We start from the raw sequence: 21872 nt of genomic DNA on the forward strand, positions 1-21872 counted from the left end.
TCCAGTGTTCTTGCTTGGAGAATCCCAGGGACGGGGGAGCCTGGTGGGCTGCTGTCTATGGGGTCACCCAGAGTTGAACACGACTGAAGCAACTTAGCAGCATAGCAGCAGCATTCTGTTGCTAGCAAGTGTAGGATATATTTCCAACGGATTTGTAACCTGGAGTATTTGTAACTGAGAGAGCATTTGATAAGATGCTACCAGTAAGATCCTTCTGAGCCAGCAATGAGCCTTTCTCTTTAAATTGCAACTTCTCTATCACACCACTCCCCAACCTAGGTTTAAAACTACTTTCCACCGTTTTCTAACCTTCAGAACCCTCTACAGTCTTTCCTATCATCAGCACTGCCCTTTATTCTCAGTGCAGTTACAACCTCACTGGGTACGCACCTGTTGTCTCCACCCTTCTCTGGGTCCATCAGTGATCAACTCACTTCATTAGAGCTGGAGCCAACGTGGCCAGATAACTCCTTGAGTGTAGAGAAATGGGTCATGGATGATCTGAACCAGGGAGCCTGGTGCCCAGGAGAGAGGGAGGGTCGGTAAGGGGTGTAACTGGGGAGAAGGAAAGGTATATTAGGTTTGATCCATGGTAATTTTTCAGGTGACGATTCTACGGAGCCCAGATGTGGGAGCAGGAGTCTTGGTTGGAGAATTTGTACTTGGGAATTTGTACCCAAATAGCACAACTAAAATGGGAGGCGGGGACTCCAAAGGGAACAGCATGTGAGTGAGTCTGCTGTGAACCTGCTGTGAGTGCCAGGGAGAGACACACATGGGGACAGGATGCAGCAGAGAGGCAGGAAGGCAGCAGCAGGCATTCCAAAAGGAAGGGGAGTGTCATGGCAATAAGGACGTGTCACAGAAGCATGTGCCACAGAAGGGTGGAGGTAAATGGAAAAGGGATCAGAAGTCATTAATAAGTCCTGGCAAGTTGCTTCATGAGAGGCTAAGGGCAGAATCAGACCATAGGATACAATGAAAAACAGATAAAATCGGTAGCTAAAACCCATTCATGTTCAAATCGAGATTTTGTTAAAATGTTCTTTTAAGGAACATAGAAATACAATCTCGAATGGGAGGACGTTGAAGTTTAGGTGATGGCTGACAGAATGACTCCCTGCCTAAAAGAGATGCCATCAGCAAAGGTTCTGTGCAGAGTCAGGCAGAGAGCCCATGACACCGGCGGACAGATGTGATGGGAGACACGTGTGGAAAAGGCTGCTGACTGGAGGGCTTCAGGGAAGAGGGGGGTCTTGCAGACTACATGTGCCAGTGTGCAGATAACATCAAGGGGGAGCTATTTGGGTCTTAGGAATTACTTAATCTGAAAAAAATTACTTAAACTGAATTTTAAATTGGCACCATGTAAAGTGCAATGGCTTCCCTGGTGGTTCGGGTCGTAAAGAATCTGCCTGCAATGCCGGAGGCACGGGTTTGATCCCTGGGTCAGGAAGATCCCCTGGAGAAGAAATGGCAACCCACTCCAGTATTCTTGCCTGGAGAATTCCATGCACAGAAGAGCCTGGCGAGCTACAGTCCATGGGAAAACATGGGAGGAATAAACCCAGCAACGTGAGCAAGTGTGCTGTGTGCTGGGTTTTTCACCAGGACAAAGCCTGCCAGCTTTGGATCAACCCCTTCTGTCTCTGAACTTTTCTTGTATTTTAGTGTCTTTCTCTTTTATAATTTAAAAGTCACATTCCTTAAACTTTCCAAGCAGTTTCCCTGGTGGGCTTTCTCCCATGGAAGTAGGATTTCTAGGCATGGGTTCTACGTTTCCTTTCTACATAAACTTCATAAAAAGCCCAACATTTTTTTTGAGGCAACAGTTCTGCAAACTGTAGAAATAAATTTATTTTGGTCCATACTGGCCAAGACTACAAAAATTGCTCCTCAGTCTCCTGAGTTTAAAATAGGCTCTGTGGTACCATCAAGGTTCCTGCTGATCTCAGATCCTGTGATCTTGCTGGTGCCTTGACTACTGCATGCACTCTGTCTGACTGCCAGGGCCCTGCGTCATCCATCTGTGTGGGCACGTGGCATCAATGTGCTGTATTTATGTGAGAAGTATTCAGAGCAGGATCAAATCCCGGGATCAGGGACTGGCAGCACCGAGCTAGCACTGACTCCTCCCCCCAGCCCCGTCCCCCCTTCCCTTCACCACGTGTGCGCTCACTCATGTCAACTCAGCCCCCGTGTGTTTCCACCCTCCAAGTTGGTGCCCATCTCAGGGCCCTTGTCCCTGCTCTTCCCTCTCCTAGAATGCCGTTGTCCTAGAGCTTAAAGTGGCTGCTGTTTTCTGCTCATCTGGATGGCAGCTCAGATATTAACCTCTCGGATGAGCATTCTTGGACCAGCCTGTCTAATGCTGGTGCTTCCCCTTTACCATCCCTCGTGATCCTGATGTTTTCCATCAGTGTTGTTGTTTAGTCACTAAGTCATGTCTGACTCTTGCGACCCCAGGGACTGCAGCCTGCCAGGCTCCTCTGTCCATGGGATTTCCCAGGCAGGAATACTGGAGTGGGTTGCCATTTTCTTCTCCAGGGGATTTTCCTGACCCAGAGATTGAACCCGTGTCTCCTGCTGGGCAGGTGGATTCTTTACCACGGAGTCACCTGGAAAGCTCAGTTTTTTTCTTTATAATGCTAATCAAAACTTTTCCCCCAATTAAAATTTTTATTTATAAGAGTCTGTGTACTCCAGAAAGTCACATGAGGTCAGGGTCCCTATCTGTTCATTTATTAATGTGCCTCCAGTGATTACAATTCTCAGTTGATAAGTATTTATTGAGTAATGAATACAAGAGCTTTAAAGGTCCCTTTAATTCAAATTCATGGATTAGAAATGAGAAGTGAGCTACCAAGTGTCCCACAAGTGGTCACCTCAAGCCAATCCAGAGATAGTGAACTGCACACTTTAGAGCAGAATGAACTGCTAGTGACTGAAAAAGAAGATGGACACTGGGATTCAGGTGAAAAAAATTCTCCACAATATAAACCGTGGGAAAATTTAGTGTGACTTATTAGACCAACAGATCTTATGAAAACAGGAGCAAAAATTGCCTCAGTGACTTGATATACCTTAAGGATTCAAACTCAGAGACTCCTAAGACCTTACCCAGGATTTATTGGCATAAAGTTCTTCTGGGGAGGAAAGAGCCATCTAAGCTTGTCTCCTGATATTTCATTTTATTTTAACATGTTCATGAGCAAAACAAAGAATATGAAACAAAAGACACCTTCAAGCCTGTGTGGTTAGGCAATTTTAAATTATTGATTGAAAAGTATATTTTTCTCTTGAAATGTGATTTCTGCTTCTAAATACAAGAAGGAGTGTCTGGACTTCCTCACCTACTACTGGTAATTAGAAAGCTGAACAAAACACATGAAATGAACCTTCAGTCAGAATGCTTGGCCAGAGGCAACCTGGAAACCAACCCCATGGCCATAAAACCTGAGACTGCAGGTCTCGTGGCAGAGAAGTCCCCTGGGCTTCCTCACCCTGCTGCTGTCCTCCTGGGTGCCCTTCCCAATCAAGTCTCTTGCTTTGTGTCAGCACGTGTGAGCCCACTCTAGGGCCCTGGAAAGGGTTCCCCTTCCTGCAACGATAAGAGGAACAGCGTCTAGACTTCCTCACCTACTATTGGGAATTAGAAAGCTGAACAAAATAGGAAACGGTTCTCAGACCCTGAACAGCAGGCAGTGTCCCTAGGGTTCCAGGGCTAGGGTCCTCGAGTGAAGGTGAGCACACACATCAACCTGATGACTCCGCAGCTCTCTGCCTTCAGAGGGTTTTCACGCTGCAGCTGAGGGTAGAGGAACCATAAACATTCTGGCAAAAATCTGAATTGAGAACACTGGTGAGCTGGGAGGCCACGGAGGCTATAATCTGTGTGGTAGCGCATCAAAGAGGAGGGAGCTACTCAGAGAAAAAGTTCCACAACTGCTTATGCTATGCTATGCTATGCTAAGTCACTTCAGTCGTGTCCGACTCTGTGCGACCCCATAGAGGGCAGCCCACCAGGCTCCCCCGTCCCTGGGATTCTCCAGGCAAGAACACTGGAGTGGGTTGTCATTTCCTTCTCCAATGCATGAAAGTGAAAAGTGAAAGTGAAGTCGCTCAGTCGTGTCCGACTCTTAGCGACCCCATGGACTGCAGCCTACCAGGCTCCTCCGTCCATGGGATTTTCCAGGCAAGAGTACTGGAGTGGGGTGCCATTGCCTTCCTCGCCACAACTGCTTAATGATCCCTTTAAGTCTATCGAATATCAATATGAAGAGACACAGGTGAGATTCCATAATGAATAATAACATAAAACATTGGTCTCACAAGCAAAAAAACAATTCCTTCTACATTAAATTTTTTTCAAAATATGGCAATATTGAAGGCTAGTGCGCAGTACACACATACATAAATGGATATGTTTCTAGAAAGCAATTTTTTTAAAGACGTCAATAAACCTCTTGTCATTCCAATTTTAGAATTCTACTAAAAAAGTGAAAAAATGTGGCAATATGTCTTTGCATACAAAAGGCATTCGAATAGCTTTAGTATTCTTTCTTAAATTTTATTTTAATTGGTGGAAAATTGTTTTACTGTTTTGTGTTGGTTTCTGCCATACAACCATGCAAATTAGCCAATAATTATATATATGTATATATTTGTATATCACTTGCTTCTTGAGCTTCTCTCCCTTCCTTCAATAGCTTTAGTTTTAGGATGGAAAAGTTATAAGGAGCCCTACATTTAATGTCTAAATACTAAGGAAATCGTTAACAATGTCACACATGTTCCTAACTCAGTATTATCCTTCCATTATGATGTTTATGAATATTTAAAAATACAGATCAGTAAGTGCATTGAGCAGCTACTATTTGCATTGCAAGGAGTCAGCCAGCACCACTTGCATTAGGCTGAGACTATGGGGTATGCTTAAGAGTGGTAGCAAAACAGGAAGGCACGTCCTGCTCAGAGCTTGTGATGTAGGGAAGTTGGAGGCAGGCGGCCAGGAACAGGGGCACCCACTAGCTTGCTTAGAGGAACATATTCCCGCCGATTTGTTTCTAATTGGGAAAGATGAATGAGGAAACAGTCACTGACCAAGACCGGACCTTGAGGCCTATTGCTGCAGAGTTTGGGGGTCTGGATTTCCAGAATAGTTGCTGCGGGGCATGGGGCAGGGCCTCGTGGGTTGTAGTTTCCTCTCCTTTTACTGAAACTCCTCTTTGGTCATCTTCAACTGAGCAGCTAGCTATTTTGTGGGTCAAGTTTATCATTAACTACACACAATGGTAATAATGACAGCAGCGTCGAGTGATAACGATAATAGTAGTTTTCATTATAGATGTTATCTATAATTATCTTTCATCTAAAATCTACACTAGAGCAAATTTGAAAGCACCAAAGTTGTCTGGCTATTTGGTCGACCTGTCTGCGGTGATCGCCTGACTACAACCAAACAGCATGAACGCCAGCCGGACAAACCCGAATCGCAGGGCGGAGAAGGCACAGCACCACCATTCCGCACTCGTTTCCTCCGAGTTCGCCGGAGGTTTCATTTCTCTCCCCTAAGCGTTCTCCCGTCCACGCATGTTGAGAGGCTCTCCCAGGACTGAAGACCGCGCCAGGCTCGCGTCTCCTTGTAACCTCACCGGACGGCCCCGGCCACTTTCCGGGTCTCAAATATTTGGCGGCTCTGACCACCGTGCCCGGGCAGGACTAGAGCCGCGCATTGGGCGACCTCCTTGCTCGCCCGCCTTGTTCCCTGTTGTCACCCGCGGCGAGGGACACGTGTGTGGTCCACACAAACGCCGAGCTCGCAAGGTGAACAAAAGAAACTACAGGCGTTCCCCGCGAAGACGCAGCCCGGCCTCGGACGATCGCAGAGCTTGGTGATACGACAGCTGCCGTCGGGGAGCAGCTCCCCCGCCGCCCGGCCCTGGTGCGGATCTTGGCCACCAGTCGGCGAGGACGTGGGGCCGGGAGATCCAAGCACGGGGATCTCGGTGCCGCGGGGAGGGCCCGGCGCGCAGCCCAGCGACGCTTTTCCGCGTGTCCGGCCAGGCCCCACTCCGTGTGGGGACGCCCGGGATCCAGGGATGGCCGGCGTGAACCTTGCGCCGTCCGCCTACAGAGACACGCGGCCATTCCCAGCCGAGGCGTGAAAACCGGAAAGTGGGGCCCCAGGACACTGCTCCGGGCACCATCACTCTCCTGGACGCAAGCGGTAACCCAGGCGTCCCCGCGGGCGGAGAAAACGTTCGGATCGCCGTACAGCTTGTAGAGACACGGCCGTACTCGCCACGCAAGCCTCACCGTTCAGGTCCAGCGGGAGCATGACGCGTCCAGAGTTGGAGACGGGGCCCAGGCGCCCCCGCCAACGAGCCCTCCAAGCACGGACACGGCCGGTCTGGCCAAGCTCTAGAGCCTGGAGCGGGGTACCGAGGATGGGAAACGAATGCCCCTAACGGTGACCCAGGAGCCTGCCCGACGAGCCATAGGAACTACGGTGCGAAGACTCTCCCCTGCTTGCTCCAAGGCCCCGCGGATAGAAGGACGAGGGGAGATGCTGGTCGACCCCAAGCGCCAGCCACCTCATCCCGCCGCAGCGCCAAGCCAACTCACGAATTCCTGCAGAATCAATCTTCAACAGGAGCAGGCGTGCCCAGGTCTCCGAAGCACCGGGGTTATCGCCGCCAGTGCTGCCGGCCTCTGGAGCTCCGCCTCGCTTTCGCTGGCTGAGTCGCAGCCCTTATGAAGGTCGCCGAAGGAAAGGAACGCTCTGAAAGCGGCCGCCAGGGGCGCCCGACAACCGCTTCGAGTGTCCCCGGGACGAGTCGCCGGCAGGCCTCAGCGGCCCCGACCGCCCTAACGCCCGAGCTCGCCCGGGGCCTCTGCCTCGGAGGGGGCTCCCCGCTCGGGACAGCGCGACGCGGCGTCGCGGAGCGGCCCAGGCGGCAGACGAGGGCGGGCGGAGAGCGGGAGGCCGCGGCGGAGAGGCCCTCCCCTCGAGACTGCAGGGCCGCAGCCAAGATGAGCAAGGGAGATTCTGCAGGGGGCTGGGCTGTGTGAACTGTGAGCTGAAACAGTGAAAGTAAAACAGAAAGCAAGAAAGCACGGAAGACATCTTATTCTGTAGTTTCAGAGTTGAGATGTTACTAAAGTACAAAAATACAAGGTTCAGAAGCCAGGAAGGAAATGACTGAAAACTTGACTATGTAATTGGTCTTTTAGTCTTTACCAAGCAAAGCCAGATGACAAGAAATGGGTGTGTGAGAACATTTGTGCAACTACATGTATATTAAGAATGTTGACATCAGCATTACGTAATAACAGAATATTTAGAAAACACGGCAAGGGACCAGTTAAGTAAATTTTCAATGCATTCACATAACACAAGACTATCAATTTGCTTTTTGGTTTATTGCTGTTATTTAAATGAGTTAGATCCATAGATATTGACTTGGAAAGATGTCGATGGCAAACTGTCAAATGAAAACAAAGTTTTAGCACTTCCAGTGGTATATGTATATATATACCTTTTTAAAAAATGAATGGAAAAATAGAATAGCTAAAGCGGTTTTAAAGAGCAAGAATCAAGTCTTCCCTGTAGCCTGGTGTCTGGACAGAAAGACGCGCCAGAAACAAAGATGGGCCACACTACGTGCTTCTCTGCTCCCTCCTGCTCTAGTCTTGGGAAGGCAGCTGGCATCTCAGCCCCTGCACCTCTCTGCTCCACTAACACCCAGAGTCCCTGCAGGCAATCAGAACTCTGACTCTGCAGGCCTGGGGTCCCTATGTACACAGTCTCTTCCTTCACATCAGGAGCCTCGAGCAGTTCACTTGGTTTGCCCAATCCTCCATGCCCGGAGCTGCTGGCTCTAACATACACCTGTGTAGTCCTTCTCTCCATAAGCTTTGAGCTAATATCCCAAGGGAAGACCATTCCCCTCACAAAACAGGTATGAACCACAGAAACAACCGGAAGTTTGCACCTGGACCCATTATACAAACTCTGTGTGCACACTCAACTCCCAAAGACACTACCCTTTTCACTGTGCTGTTTGCATGGCATGGCCATTGCTTACTTGAAGCATCCAGGCTCACTTATGCGGCAGGAAGAAATACGAAGTACACACAAACGCACGCGCACACACACACGCATGCACACACACCCACGTACAAACATAGAGGCACACACATACCCCAGGAGCTAATCTGGACTCCTGCTAGGGCTGGCAATGGTGGGAGCAGAAAAGAGATCACTGTTGCTGCTTCTCGGGTCCTCTGCGCTGGCAGACCCTGGTTGCTTTGCTGACTTCACCATGGGGGAGTGCGGGCTTGGGGCGCCCTAGTCTGCAGTTTGCTGTCCAGCGCCCTGCGCTTTATTCGGCCCACTCTACCCTCTCTCCTCAATGCAGAGTCACTGTTAAGAAATAAGAATCGACACACATTGCATTCAATTTTCAAACTTGAACGAAGTTTAAGAACAGAGAGAAACTGAGTTAATGTGAAGAAGGTAGTGAAAACTTTTATTTATCTTTTTTGTAGCTACCAAAATGTTCAAATATAGTCTATAAAAGCTTAATATTTTTTAAAATTAGGAAAAGTAAATAATCCCTCCTTACTCCTTCTTGCCCATCACCACCTCTGCCCCAGCTTCTGTCACACTGGGCTCACCTGACGACAGGCCTGTTCTCCTGGTTGGAGACTTCTGTCACACTCATCACTGTCCTCTATGCTCACTGCACACCTGAGGCCATGGTAGCCGTTCACATGGTAAGTCAGGGGGTTTTTCTCTAGTGAGCCTGATGGTTGTAGTTTCTTCTTCTTCTTCTTTTTTCTTCTTTTAATAGAAACCTCTCCCATCTCTCCTCTAAAGTGACAACCTTTGCAGAAGCTGTAACAAGTGGGTGTGAATGACAGAAAGACGGTGTTTCCATATCAGTCCCTGAGCTGCCATATGCCTAACAGAGTGGTGGATGTTACTGGCATTAGTATTTCCTGGGTGGTATTAGAAGATCCAGGCTGAGAGGAGAAACCAGACAATTTGGCAAGACACAGATCAAACCAGGAGCCAGAGCAAGTCCCTCTCATTGTTTCAAGGCAAGAACTCAGCCACCACTGTCCTCCTCTGCATCCTCATGCAGGACGGTTGAAACTGACCAGATAAAGCTCAGGAAACAGAAACCATCATGAGATCCAAGCCTCTAAAGCCCTGCTAGATACTGCAGATATGAGTCCCCAACCACTCATCTGGGGGTGACCCCTCCTACCAAACCACAGGCATGCATAGATATGGGGAACCCTCCTCTCTGGGGTCAAAGCACTATGGGCTACTCGCCACATAAACAAGGTAGTAATATTTCCATTTTACACAGAAAAAAAATGAAAGTCATGAGCTGTTATACTCTGATTAGACCTACTTGTTCAGAGTTATTTAATTAATATTCAATTCCTATGATTTACATCAAATCCCAGGAAACCCTCACAGTGATCACTTGGGGAATCTTGACTCCACAGAACAAACACCACTCTCAAACATTTCCATAACTAATTCTTGATCAAATGCATCAGGCTTTGTTCTCTGATACCCACTGAAGTCGTTTAGAGTCCCCACCCTTCCTGCTGTGCCCTCCCCTGCCTCTCTGGATGCAAGCGCCTCCAGTCATCTTGAGTCCTCCCAATGTGGGAATCAGGCAACTTTGGAGCCCTAACCTTAGTTCTATCATGGCCTCAGATACGTGGCCAAGCCACTGTGAACCTTTTCAGTGGTGGGTGAAGCAACCTAAGGGGTCATGCCTTGGTGGAAGGTCAGGCACTCTGGCTGCACAGATAAGCTCTTAAACCCCCGTGCACAGGAAAGAAGCAGGAGCACGGGCATCATGGGTCCCCTGGTGGGTGTCACAGTCCCACAGGGCAGACACGCTCATCAAATGCAGGGGAAGTTTACTTTGGGGTGAAATCTAGTTGACACCTTCAGAGACATGGTGAAATACTACATGGATTTCTGTCCTGCTAAATATTATTGGCAGAAACATTCTTCATTTCATAATTTTTGTATAGGAAGGTATTTGTCTCTAAGGAAGGAAAATTAAAATAATTACTTTCTTCATTGAACAAATTTGTGTGCTCACTCAAAACATATTCTGACATTTAGTTGACACTCTCCATCTTCTTCAAAGATAAGAAATATAATCATTTGTTTCATTTCACCCTGCTCATCTCCAGGTTTCCCATTTTCCCAGAAGGGTGTGCCTCCTCTGAGTACAAGTCCCACCTACTCTCTTGTCTTCATAAGAGAGCTTAAGCCTCAGCCATAAGTTCAGCCTTTGAAATAAATACCTCAGATGACCTAGTGGCCCCAGGAGAATGAGAAGCTGTCCCCAGTGTGGTGAGAAACCTTGGGTTCCCTCCCCAACTCATCTGCCAAGTCTCCACCACTCAGGGCTATGGTCCTAAATGACATCTGTGGGCAGCAGCTGATGTGAAAGAGAAAAGTGTGTCCAGAGGCCCAGCACCGCACCATTCTGTCCCCAGCAGCTCTAATTCTGGGTCTGGTTTCTGGTTTCATTTTTTCTTTTTTTTACCACGAGCGCTCTTTCCAGCCATCCTAGGACTTCCTTTAGAGCAGTTATTTAAAGATCCCCCAACCACCATTGACCACGTTTGCCACTGCTATACTTCCCTCCTGAAACTAAATTCAGTTCTTTCAGAAAGATTGAGTCCAGGGACTTTCCTGGACGTGCAGTGGTTAAGAATCCACCTGCCAATGCAGGGGACACAGGTTTGATCTCTGGTCTGGGAAGATCCCACAAGTCACAGAGCAACGAAGCCTGTGCACCCCGACCACTGAAGTGTGCGCACCCTGGAGCGGCTGCTCCACAGCAAGGGAAGCCGCCACAGTGAGAAGCCAGGCGCCGCAGTAGAGGAGCCTCTGCAGGTCACACTACAGACAGCGGGTGTGCGGCAGTGATGGCCCGGTGCAGCCAAAAGAAATCAATCAATCAGTTAAATTTTTTAAAGACTGAGTCAAGCAAAAAAAAAAAAAAAAAAAGAATGACATTTCACTTCTCTTTATGTTCATTCTTGTTCTGACATTTTGTACCTGATTCTGTTAGATATTTCGGATGCTTACAAAACTCCAGGTCACAGAAAAGGAGGAATTTCCAGTGTGTTCAGCGTCTCAGGGAACAGGCACACATCACTTCTGCTGAATAGTCCAAGGAGATGTGAGGGGAGCAATGAACCAAAACCACCAGAAAACCCCAAGAGGAGAGCAGCCCATGGACTCCAGAGCAGCTGTCTGTGGGGCTCACTCAGGGGCAGCAGAGGACCCGCAGGCTGGCTGGGCTTCCTGAGCCCCCAGACTGCTGGGGAAGGCTGCCATCTTTCAATGATGATTCAGACTCCCCATCAGGAAAACCAGGCCTGATCTCAGCATCTCTGACTCAGTAAATACCTTCAGGACCCACCCCAAGTCCACCCTCTCCTCCTCTCTGTCAGGCAGAATGAATCGACTGCATTCAATGCGGGCTATGTCACGGATCATCCTGGGGTGCTAAGGCCAGGGCTGGCCACATAACTCACCACCCGGGGATTCTCGGGGTCATAAGAACTTACCTACTTCCTCATTCAGGGTAAGGAACAGCAGTGGCTGTGACAAGCAGGACATCAGCTTCTTGGTCCCTGTACCGATGGGCACTTGTGAATCTGGGATGGCCAAGGAGAGCCAAGCCAGATGGAAGATCGGCCCATGGAGCCTGCAGACCTTGACACCCACTGGGCAGAACACAGAAGGAAGTGCTGACCAATCACCAACTCTCAGTGAGGGGAGGGCGGGAAGCTTTGGCCTGAGTCTCATTCCTAGGACCTACCTACAAGCTTAAAGACTGACCTGACCTTTACTAGATTCTTTTTAACAGAAGCCCAGGGTTCCTACTATACCCAGTTTCTAATGGGCCAAGGTGAAGATGGAAAAAAATGTTAGCATCATTCCTTCATCATTCATTTGTAAATTCATCCAATATTTACTGGACATTTTTATCACTAGTGATAAAGAATAAAATCTGTCTTTGAGAAGCTCATTCTCTGCTGATAATACAGAAAGTAACACCCATCACAGGGCAGTGGACAGTCCACTCACTCTGCCCAGGAGTCTGGAAGCCCTGACAGTCCAATAGGGCAGAGGAGGTTCAGGCGAGTTTTTAAAAGTGAGACTTTTTTTACCTGGAGGTGGAGGCAGCTCGTGTGAAGAACGGGAATGTTTGTGAAAATGAACCTCATTCCCCACTTCTCCTCTCAGGTGCTGGACCACATGGCACCCCGGGCTGTTCTTTGAAATCCCCACACCCCCTCAGTCACAGAGCATTTCCCTTCTCTCTGATTCCCCTGAAACACGCTTCTCTTCCAGCGACAGACAGCTCATTCCTCCCCTGGCTTCAGGCCTTTACTTAAATGCTCCCTCGTAGGGGAGAGATCCCACACCTCACATGGAGGGCATCAGCACCGTCCTTCTCTTCCACTTGTCCTGCTCTCTCTCTCTCTTATTTCTTGCATCTCTGACAGCCTCTAGGGATGGGGCTGTGGGTGAAGGGACATGTGGGGAGAGGGTAGGGTGCTATCTTCTCTCCATAGGCTTTGCTGGAAAAGAAGCTGTTTTTCTTCAGAGACAAGGCATGACTATAAACTGCAGGTAAATTGAAACTTAAATTGAAGGTGTTAATAGGTTGAACATTAAGTGTGAAAGACAAAAAACATGAAGCATTTCAGAGCATACCTAACAGAATGCTATTATGATGTCTGGGGGATGAAGAACTTCCTTAAAAAGCCAAACAAATGGGTAAGCAAAAGATGGATAAATATGATCATGTTACAAGTAACAACTGCTGCTCATCAGAAGACATCACAAAATGAGGAAAGCAAAAGCCAGGGAGTGGGAAGTGACATGTGCAACAAGTGTAAAGATCTTTCACCAATAAATATTTTTTAAAGTAGATGTCAAAAACACATTAACAGGCATTGCATGAAGGTGAAATGTGGAAGTCCAACGAACACTTAAAATGTGATCAATTTCATTTGTGATAAATTAAATTAAATTTGTGATAGATTGCTTTGATAATAATGTGGTGGTGGTTTCATCACTAAGTTGTGTCTGACTCTTTGTGAACCCATGGACTGTAGCCCGCTAGGCTCCTGTGTCCATGGATTTCCCAGGCAAGAATACTGGAGTGGGTTGCCATTTCCTTCTCCAGGGGATCTTCCTGACTCAGGGATGGAACCCATATCTCCTGCACTGCAGGCAGATTTATTACAGCTGAGCCTCCAGGGAAGTCCAGGAAATCTATAAAGTCAGAAACATGAAAGCAATTGCTGAGGCGATCTGAGTAGAATGGGAAGCGGACCTCCTGTGGGTTTGAGACCTAGGGACAGGATGCCTCTGCATTTGAATCGTGGTCACCCTCACTTGTGATGTAATCTTGGCTGGGTTTCTAAAAGTACCAAAGTCTGAGTTTTGTCAGCTGCCTCAGAACCTTGTTTCCTGAACTCAAAGGGCTCAGAGTGGGCACAGAGAAAGGCTGCTTCTCACCAACTCCTCCAACCTTGTACAGTGAAAAGTAGATTTTTAAAGTTGAGAGTAATAAGGTCTTTTGAACCAAGGGGAATGCAGAAACAGGCCAGGAGGGTGGAAAGAAACCAAAGCAGGACCAGAATCCAGAGGCTGCTAAGCATGATTCCCCTGTGCTCAGTATCACGAGTCATTCCCTGGGATCTGGGGGATCGCTAGCTACCCTCACAGATGTGAAGAACTGACTCACTGGAAAAGACTCCTGATGCTGGGAAAGATTGAAAGCAGAAGGGGATGACAGAGGATGGGATGGCTGGATGGCATCACCGGCTTGTGGACATGAGTTTGAGTAAGCTCTGGGAGTTGGTGATGGACAGGGAGGCCTGGTGTCCACGGGGTCACAGAGAGTTGGACATGACTGCGTGACTGAACTGAACTGAGCTACCCTCATATAAGTGCCAGTACATGTCTTATCTCATGTAATTTTCCACACAGCTCTATGATGCAATAGGATTGTCATTTCTACTCTAGAAGTAAAGAAACAGGTGATTAAAGACATTAGGTGTCCTGTCCAAAATCACACAAGTAGACAGGGGTAGCGATAGGATGTGGATGTTTGTGTGACTCAGAGCCAGCTCGTGTTCGCCCCGACTCACACAAGCACAGTTTACTTCAGGCTTGTGCACTGAGAACGACTGGCTTCTTACCTCAGCATTTGATAACATGTTGCTGTCACTTTCAACTAGGTGTCAGAAGAAAGAGAAAGATGCAAAACTAAGTTTACATGGGACACATTGTGATATAAGGTCATTTTTTTTTTCCTGGTTACTCTTTTCCTCCAGTGGGACCCCACCCCTGGTTCTGGATGCTCATCTTTGAGGGACGGCACTCACCTGGTAGTCAAGATGCAGGTGCAAGGCCCCAGGAGCCCCCTTGTGCACCACCCTCTCTCAGCTCAGCTGTCTCCAGAGCATCTCCAGATCTAAGTAAGATCATGAGCACACACCCTCCCAGCTGTTTCCCTGAGGCTCCTCTGCCCACAGTCCCTTTCTGCCCCCAGGGAGGGCCTTTCATATCTACCCACATCTTCCCTTCCCTCTTTCTCAGGAGAGTGGCTTCTGAATTGCTTTTCAGAGGATATATATTATCGAATTACCTTTCCTCATTCTAACTCCCTGATACAAAGAAATTCTTCCTACCAGTAGGGGGGCCATGTATCTTTTAAAAAGATACATTTTTAAAAGAAAACACTTTTAAATGTTAAAGAAATTCTTCCTACCAGTAGGGACCCATGTATCTTTAAAAAAGATACATTTCCCTACCTGTATTCATTTCTTACTGCTGGTATAACAAATGAGCACAAGTTCACTTTCTCATCCGCCTGGAGAAGTCCAATGTGGATCTCGCTGTGTGGACATGGAGATGTTGGAGGGGCTGTGTTCCTTCTGGAGGATCTGGGGGTGTTCTTTCTAGGGGTCGCTGCCCTGTTAACTTGTGGGCCCAGCAGCCACTTCAGCCCCGCTGTGGCTCATATCCTCACGTCTCCTTCACCAGCTGTGACCCTCCTGACTCCCTCTCTGACTTCTGAGGACCCTTGGGACTACATTGCACCCTCACCAGTAACCCAGAGGGCCTCCGGGTGTAGATCCTTTCTCTAACCACACCCACACAAGTCCCTTTTGCCATGTGAGTTAACAGTCACAGGTTCTGGGGATTAGGACCCGGATGTCTTTTGGGGGAGGGAAACTGTTGATCACACTACTCTTTCTGCACAACTTGAGAGAAAATTACTTTAAAAATTGCGAAGTACCTTCACAACAGCTCAGAGTATAATCACCTACGAAAATATGATATACAGATAATACAACAATTGGGTCATAATGTGGGTCACAATAAACAGGCCTAGAAGAATGCTTTCCTAATTTTTCACCAGCGAGAAACAACGATCAGATTGTATTTGGGTGACACCTGTCGGGGTCCTTTCCTGAAGCATGAGGTCGGGGAGGGTGGGTGGGGTCTGCACAGACAGGGCTGAGCCTGGAGAGGTCCCGGTGAACACAGGCACAGAATCCAAGGGACAGCTAGGCCTCTGCAGGGTTCAGGCAGGAGGAGCCCCAGCATTAGGGTGGGAGCTGGGTGGGCAGGATGTGGCTGCGGGTGTGGGGGTCCCTGAGACGCCGCGTCTTCTCACCACCTATTTGTGCAAGTGCCCCACCCTCTTTAACTCCTAGTTACCCCGTGATGTCCTGATCTACAGCGTCCATTCAACACAAAAGCACAACGTGGTAACAGCAGCGTGGCAGGACTGCAGAGGGGGGTTCGGACCGCTGAGATCAAGAAGCACTTGAGAAACAGCACCGCTGCTGAGCCCGGAGCCCCGGGAGACTCCTTCCGCCCCGCCCCGTCGGTGATCCCCAGTCCTGGAGCTTCCCGGCTCGGGTCCTCTTCTGGAGAGGGGCCCGGGCGCCCGCACGTCTGAGCCCTGGGCCCCGCGACCGAGCTCGGGTGTGCCGCGCGCGCCCCTTCTCCCGGTCCTCCTCTCCCGGTTCCCGCAGCGGCCGGAGGCCCAGGGTCGGGCCCGGGGCGGCGAGCGGGCAGGGATGCGCGGCCCCGCCGGTGGCCGCGTGCGGGGAGCGGGCGCAGTTTCTCCCCCCAGGGCCGAGCCCGGTCGGTCGGAAGCCCTTAGCCCGGCGGAGGGGCCGCCGCGCCGCCGGCGGGGTCACCGGGTCCTCCACATCTGTGGCCTGCGGGGTATCGGAACAGTCTCCGGGGCCCGGAGACCGCCCCGCTCTCTCCTCGCCGCCTCCCGGCTTCTCGGGGCGCACCCGGCTCCCGGGTTCCAGCGGCGGCCAGGGGCTCGGAGCTCCTGCGGGGACGGGACCCCAGATCCCCCAAGGCCCCGGGCCCTCCGTGCGCGTCGCCTGCCCCGCGGGCGCGGCTTCCCGGAGCGGCCGGCCGAGCGGCAGCCCCAGCCAGGGAAATGCGGCCGTTGGAGGCGCCGTCGGACGGGGACACGGGGCCGCCTCGGCTTCTGGCTCCGCCGGCCGCCCCGTCTGCAGCCCGAGGGCCGGGGGACACCAAGCGAGGCGGCTTCGCCGTCTGTCCGCGGAGCGCAGGGGCGGCCCCGAAACTGCGACTTGGGGTCAACTGCACGCGCGCCGCTTCTTTGATCCATGTCTCTGGTGTGGAAGAACCCAGATCTCCCGCCCTGGGCGGAAGAAAGTTTCTTTATAAATGTTTTGTAGAAGGCGTTCTTTCCCCGGCCAAAATAAGCCGGTTGGTGATTTGAAACGCCACCATCACCCGCACTGTTGGCGGTGAGCCTGAAGGGCAGGTCTGAGCCCGACCCGCTGTGGGCGCGCAGAGCACATAACATGGCCCGCCTGGGCTGGTCATCAGCCGTCAGAGAGTCAGACTCTCAGGGCTGGACTCCAGCTCCAGGGCTGGGGCTGGAAAGGCGGCTTCTGTCCCTCTGGGAGCCTCGGCAGGTACTGACGACTTGATGGGTGAGGAACTGTGCCCAGCAAGTAACTGCTGCTCAAAACTCGATGGGCGCCAGCGCGCAGCAGGAAAGGGGGTACCTGACAGCACAGCTTCACTCCCTGCTGGAGGCTGGGGACGCACAGATGAGGTTGTTGCAGCAAAAATAGAAACGAAGTGTTTCCTCTCCTGAGAACAAGGACAGTAAACAGCGAAGACTAGAGAAGAAACATGACCGGTTGTCAGAGTTATTCGCTCCTAGTTTTACCTGAAGTGTTACTAACCTGTAGTGTCTGTAACCAGAAGTCCCCTAATTCTATGTAATCTTCATCCTGTTCCACATTTTTGCTCTCCCTGCACCCTCTTGTAGCAAGTCACCCCTTAGAGTTTTCCTGCCGGATGTTTGATATTTCAAAGGGAGAGATTCAAGTCTGGACTTGTGTTTCCAAACAGCAGTTGCTCTAATTAATGAAGCATTTATCAAAGGTGATGTCCATTATCACGATTGTTGGAAACAGAGTCATTACTGAATGACCACACACTTTACTGATGTGGAGTGGAAGTGCCCCAGAGCCACACACCAGGGCTGGGAGAATCTGCCCCATGACAGGCGGTGGGAGGAGATCACATTCCCATCTTACCGAGTTTACCATCCACTGAATGATCATTCTCACACAGCAGCCCAAGATTCCACATGGAATGTTGAGAGGGTAACAGATCCAGGACCTACTAAGACCTGCACTAGTCTTACAGGTGCACAGAAAAAGGGTGAGCTCACTTACATGTGGCATCTTAAAAAATAAATAAATAAAATAAAAGCAAAGCACCAAGGTCCTCAATACAGGGCACAGATTGGTGTTTGCAGAAGGTGGGCTGTGGGGGTGTGTGAAGTAGGTGAAGGTGGTCAAAAGGTACAAACTTCCAATTACAGAAAAGTCACTCATGGGATCATCATGTGTAGCATGGCAGCTATAGCTAATAATACTATTTTAAAAAATTATTTTGTATATTTGAAAGTTGCTAAAAGAGTGGAATCTAAAAAGTCCTCATCACACACACACAAAGATGTAACAATGTGAGATGATGGACTGAGATGGACTCATCATGGTGATAATTTCACAGTACATACAAATATTGAGTCATTATGTTGCTACATCCAAAATGAATATGAAGGGATATGTCAACTATGCATCAGTTAAAAAAAGAAAATGGTGGAAGGACGATATGCGCTCTCACAATTGCTGAGAAAGATGAAGCACTGAGCTTTGCCTCAGGGTCTGCAGTCTTCCCTTCCTCTCAGTGATGTAAAGGATACTTACGGCCTTGGACGCAGTGATGGGATAGGCCTGGGGCTCTGCATTTCTCACAAGCTCCCAGGAAATGCCAATTCCTGCAGATCCCTGGCTGCACTTTGAGTAGCAAGGTGTTAAAGCTCCTGAGGGTGGAGATTAGCTGGGCTGGTTTCTAAGGGATCCAGTTACACTTATGAGTACAGCACAGGGGCTTTTTTGGCCTCCATTCCTGACAGTGTGAAATAGCTGCGGGGTGAGCCGAGGTGGTGTTTCCCTTGCAGAGAAGAGGAAAATGGCAACTTTCATCAGACTGGAAATGATGCTGTTTCATGTTCATATACTGATCTCCTCAGACAAATGGGGCCCACCAGCAAAGACCTTCAGAAATAAAGGCCAAAAGACCATGATGACTTTTAAAGTATTATTTTGGAGTGCTATCCACAATGAATAAACTAGATTAAAGGAAATGATTTTATGTCACAGCTCAAGTGGTTCAATTGCCTAGGAGCTTTTTTTTTTTAAAGTTTATCTTGAACCCTTCTTAGAAGTGTCTACAATTACATGAGGGCTTGATGGAGTGTGTCACTGCTTGTTCAAAGCTCTGGTGGCAAATAAAATATACAATGACAGGAAGGACCCTTCACTACACTTGTTAAAATATGGAAGGGCCCTCCTTGGGAAGCTATAAATTCTCGGTCACCGTGAGGAGTAGAAAGTGAGCTGCAGAAGACACAGCTGGGCCACAGGAGAGGAGCCGGCCGAGCTCCCGCCCCTCTCAGCCCCTCTGATAAAGGCTCTGTCTGACCCCCAGACCCTCAGACACGCCTCCCGAGGGTCACAGAGCCCTGAGAGGCCTGGCAGTGGGTCCCGGTGCTCTCCTCTGACCTGGGGGAGGAAGCGGTGGGCTCAGGAGAGACCCTGGGCGTGGAGTGAGGGACCCCGGCCCGAGCTGCGCCACGCGCCGAGGGACACCATCTACGCGCTCCGCTGGTGTCGGCTTCCACGTGTGTAAGACGAGCGGCCCGGCTGCTCTTGGGTGTTTCTTGATTCTTCAACGGTCCTTGGGCCTCAGCAAAATTGGCAGAAGTCAGAAATGTGTTATCTCAGGCATCCCTGCTGACTCAGTGGTAAAGAATCTGCCTGCCAACGCAAGAGACACAGGTTCGATCCAGAAAGATCCCACACGCTGCGGAGCAGCTAAGTCCGCGCACCACGACTATTGCTCCTGTAGAGCCCTGGAGCCACAGCCCCTGACGCCCGTGCCTCCCAGAGCCTGTCTCTGCAACAAGAGGCGGGGGGCTTTCTTGGCGTGAAAGCTGCTCCCCCACAGCACGGACAGTGCCTGAGATGAGAGCCAGATGGCCCTGCAAGCCTGACGGGGGAGCCACAGCCTTCAGTCACCGTGCAGGTGAGCAGTGAGCACCTCCAGGCCTGAGAGAGTCGTGGAGAGTCGTGGGGCCTGGATTCCTGTCCTCAGGAAGCCCTGGGCCTAAGAGGGGCGTCAGACAAGACAGTAAGTGCCCCACCATGTGGCACGTGCTCACCGAGAAAAGGCACACAGGACCAGAAGAAAGACAAGGAGTTACGACACAGCCCGAGTGAGTCAGAGGAAAATCAGCAGAGCAGATGGTTCAAGCCAAGGCCTCAGAGGAATGCAGTTCAGCAGCCAGGAATCCAGAGCCAGGACCCAGTGGTAGATGCAACAGAGAGCAAGTTCCCCCAGAAAGGCAGATGTGAAGGCAGAGTGTTCATCTCAACTCCTGGATGATGTCAAAGGCGGTGTGGACTGCTGGGTGGACGCAGGGGGTGAGGGCTGGCAGAGGAAGGGGGCAGGGGAGAGAGAGTGAAAGGCATTTAGAGCCTGGCCTGGGATGCCACTATCCTTCCTGGGAAGTGGGAGCCACTCAGATGCTGTGAATAGAGAATGGACATTTCAGAACTACAGTTAAAGCAGATCAGTTATTACAGACAGAAAGCAAATGGGAGGGTGGAGAGGCTGCAGCCAGAGTGTGGTCAGGAGCCCAGCAAGAGCACTGGTGAAAGGAGCCCAGACTGAACTCAGGAGGTGGAGCTGGAGGGAGGAAGCCCATCAGAGCAGGGGGAGGAGAAGGAGAGGGGAGGGTAGGAACATGGGGAGCAGCTCCTGCAGAGGCTGAGGATCCTCATTGTTTGGTGATGAAGGGAAGCTCAGAGAAGTCAGTCCCTGAAGGAGGAAACCTGAATCCTCATCCCTGTCCAGAAGTTTGTTTGCCTACAGACTTTAGAAGGGTGAGAACCAAACAAAATTCAGGATAAGATGTGTTTCTTGTGTGAATTCTTTAAAAAAACCAATCCTTTATCAATCACAATTTTTAAGTTGGACTCTAATTCACATATCATAAAATTTACTCTGTAAAATGTACAACTCACTGGAGTGGATTGCCATTTCCTTCTCCAAATGATTCATCATCTCTTTGCAAAGCTGTGCATCTATCACCGCTATCTAAATCAGAGCACTTCATCTCCTCGCAGAGAAAGCCACTACCCACTAAACAGGCACTTCCCCTTCTGCCTTCCCCCAGCTTTTGGCAATTGTCTGTGTGCTTTTTGACCCTAATGATTTGCCTATTCTGCATATTTAAAGTACATGGATTTGTACAACGGTGGCCACGTATGCTGGTTTCTTACACGTGGTGCTATGTCTTTGAGAATCATCTATGGTTTAGCACATGATTCATTCCTCTGTTTGACTTGAGAATTTTCCTTTCTAGGCCATTATAATACACACACACACACACGAGTTCTTTTCTTTTTAATTGTGAAAAACTCACAGAATATAAAATTACCATTGTCACTCCGTCCACATCACTAGGAACCATCTTTGTGCAGGGAGCCTCTTTGCCTCATGGACCCTGAGCCACCGGCGAGCATAGAGCAACCAGCCCAGCCATGACACCCCTTCTCAGGACGCTCCGTGCCACCCACCCGACCAGGACTCCACATGGGCCTCCCCACGGCGGCCTAAGAAGAGAACTACATGGCGGTGGGGTGGGGTGGGGTGGGGGTGGCGCAGAGGTGGAGAAGGAGAGAGACCAGGAGAGAGGAGAGCAGAGGCAGGTGGAGGAGCCGCCCACACTGAGCTCCTGTCTCAGTTGCATGCCTGCCAGGCCAGCCCTGCTCAACTGCTGGGATCAGAAATGGTCAGATGGTTGAGGGAGGTGTGACCACGGATGTCAGCAGCTTCAGCCAGACACCCAACAGTCTACAGTGCAAACCTGCCAGGCCCAGCTCCACTCCCCAGGCCAGCTTCAGAGCCCCAGAGCCCCAGCCTCATGTGGGGGGCTTCCCAGCCCCATCCTCCAGAGCTCCACATCCCAGCTCTCAGGAGAGTCTTCTGAGCTCCCAGGAGATCGTGTCCACTCAGGGTGTATGACAAGTGGCATTAGGCTGGGACCAGTTGGAAGTGGCCAGAGTGAAATCCAGTTTCTCTGTATCTCTTCTGCCCCGGAAGCGCCCACTCTCTCCTACTCGCTCATGCCTGTTTTGTCCAG

The 21872-nt window shown here is 50.0% G+C and overlaps 2 long non-coding RNA genes across 3 annotated transcripts; both read right to left on the reverse strand.

Annotated features, from left to right (window-relative positions):
• Positions 1-2720: 2720 nt before the first annotated feature.
• Positions 2721-9627, reverse strand: LOC123332256. The gene is made up of 2 exons (XR_006640708.1): positions 5488-9627; positions 2721-3601 (listed from the first exon to the last, which is right to left on the reverse strand). It is a non-coding gene; the product is annotated as an uncharacterized LOC123332256 (long non-coding RNA).
• An 8862-nt stretch (positions 9628-18489) lies between these two features.
• Positions 18490-21373, reverse strand: LOC123465482. 2 transcript variants are annotated; one of them, XR_006640710.1, is made up of 3 exons: positions 19887-21373; positions 19228-19482; positions 18490-18720 (listed from the first exon to the last, which is right to left on the reverse strand). It is a non-coding gene; the product is annotated as an uncharacterized LOC123465482 (long non-coding RNA). The 2 variants fall into 2 exon arrangements; XR_006640709.1 differs by having other exon boundaries at positions 18490-19482.
• Between the last annotated feature and the right edge of the window lie 499 nt (positions 21374-21872).

The sequence above is a fragment of the Bubalus bubalis genome, chromosome 2 (genome assembly GCF_019923935.1).
Source record: "Bubalus bubalis isolate 160015118507 breed Murrah chromosome 2, NDDB_SH_1, whole genome shotgun sequence".
Lineage (NCBI taxonomy): Eukaryota > Metazoa > Chordata > Mammalia > Artiodactyla > Bovidae > Bubalus > Bubalus bubalis.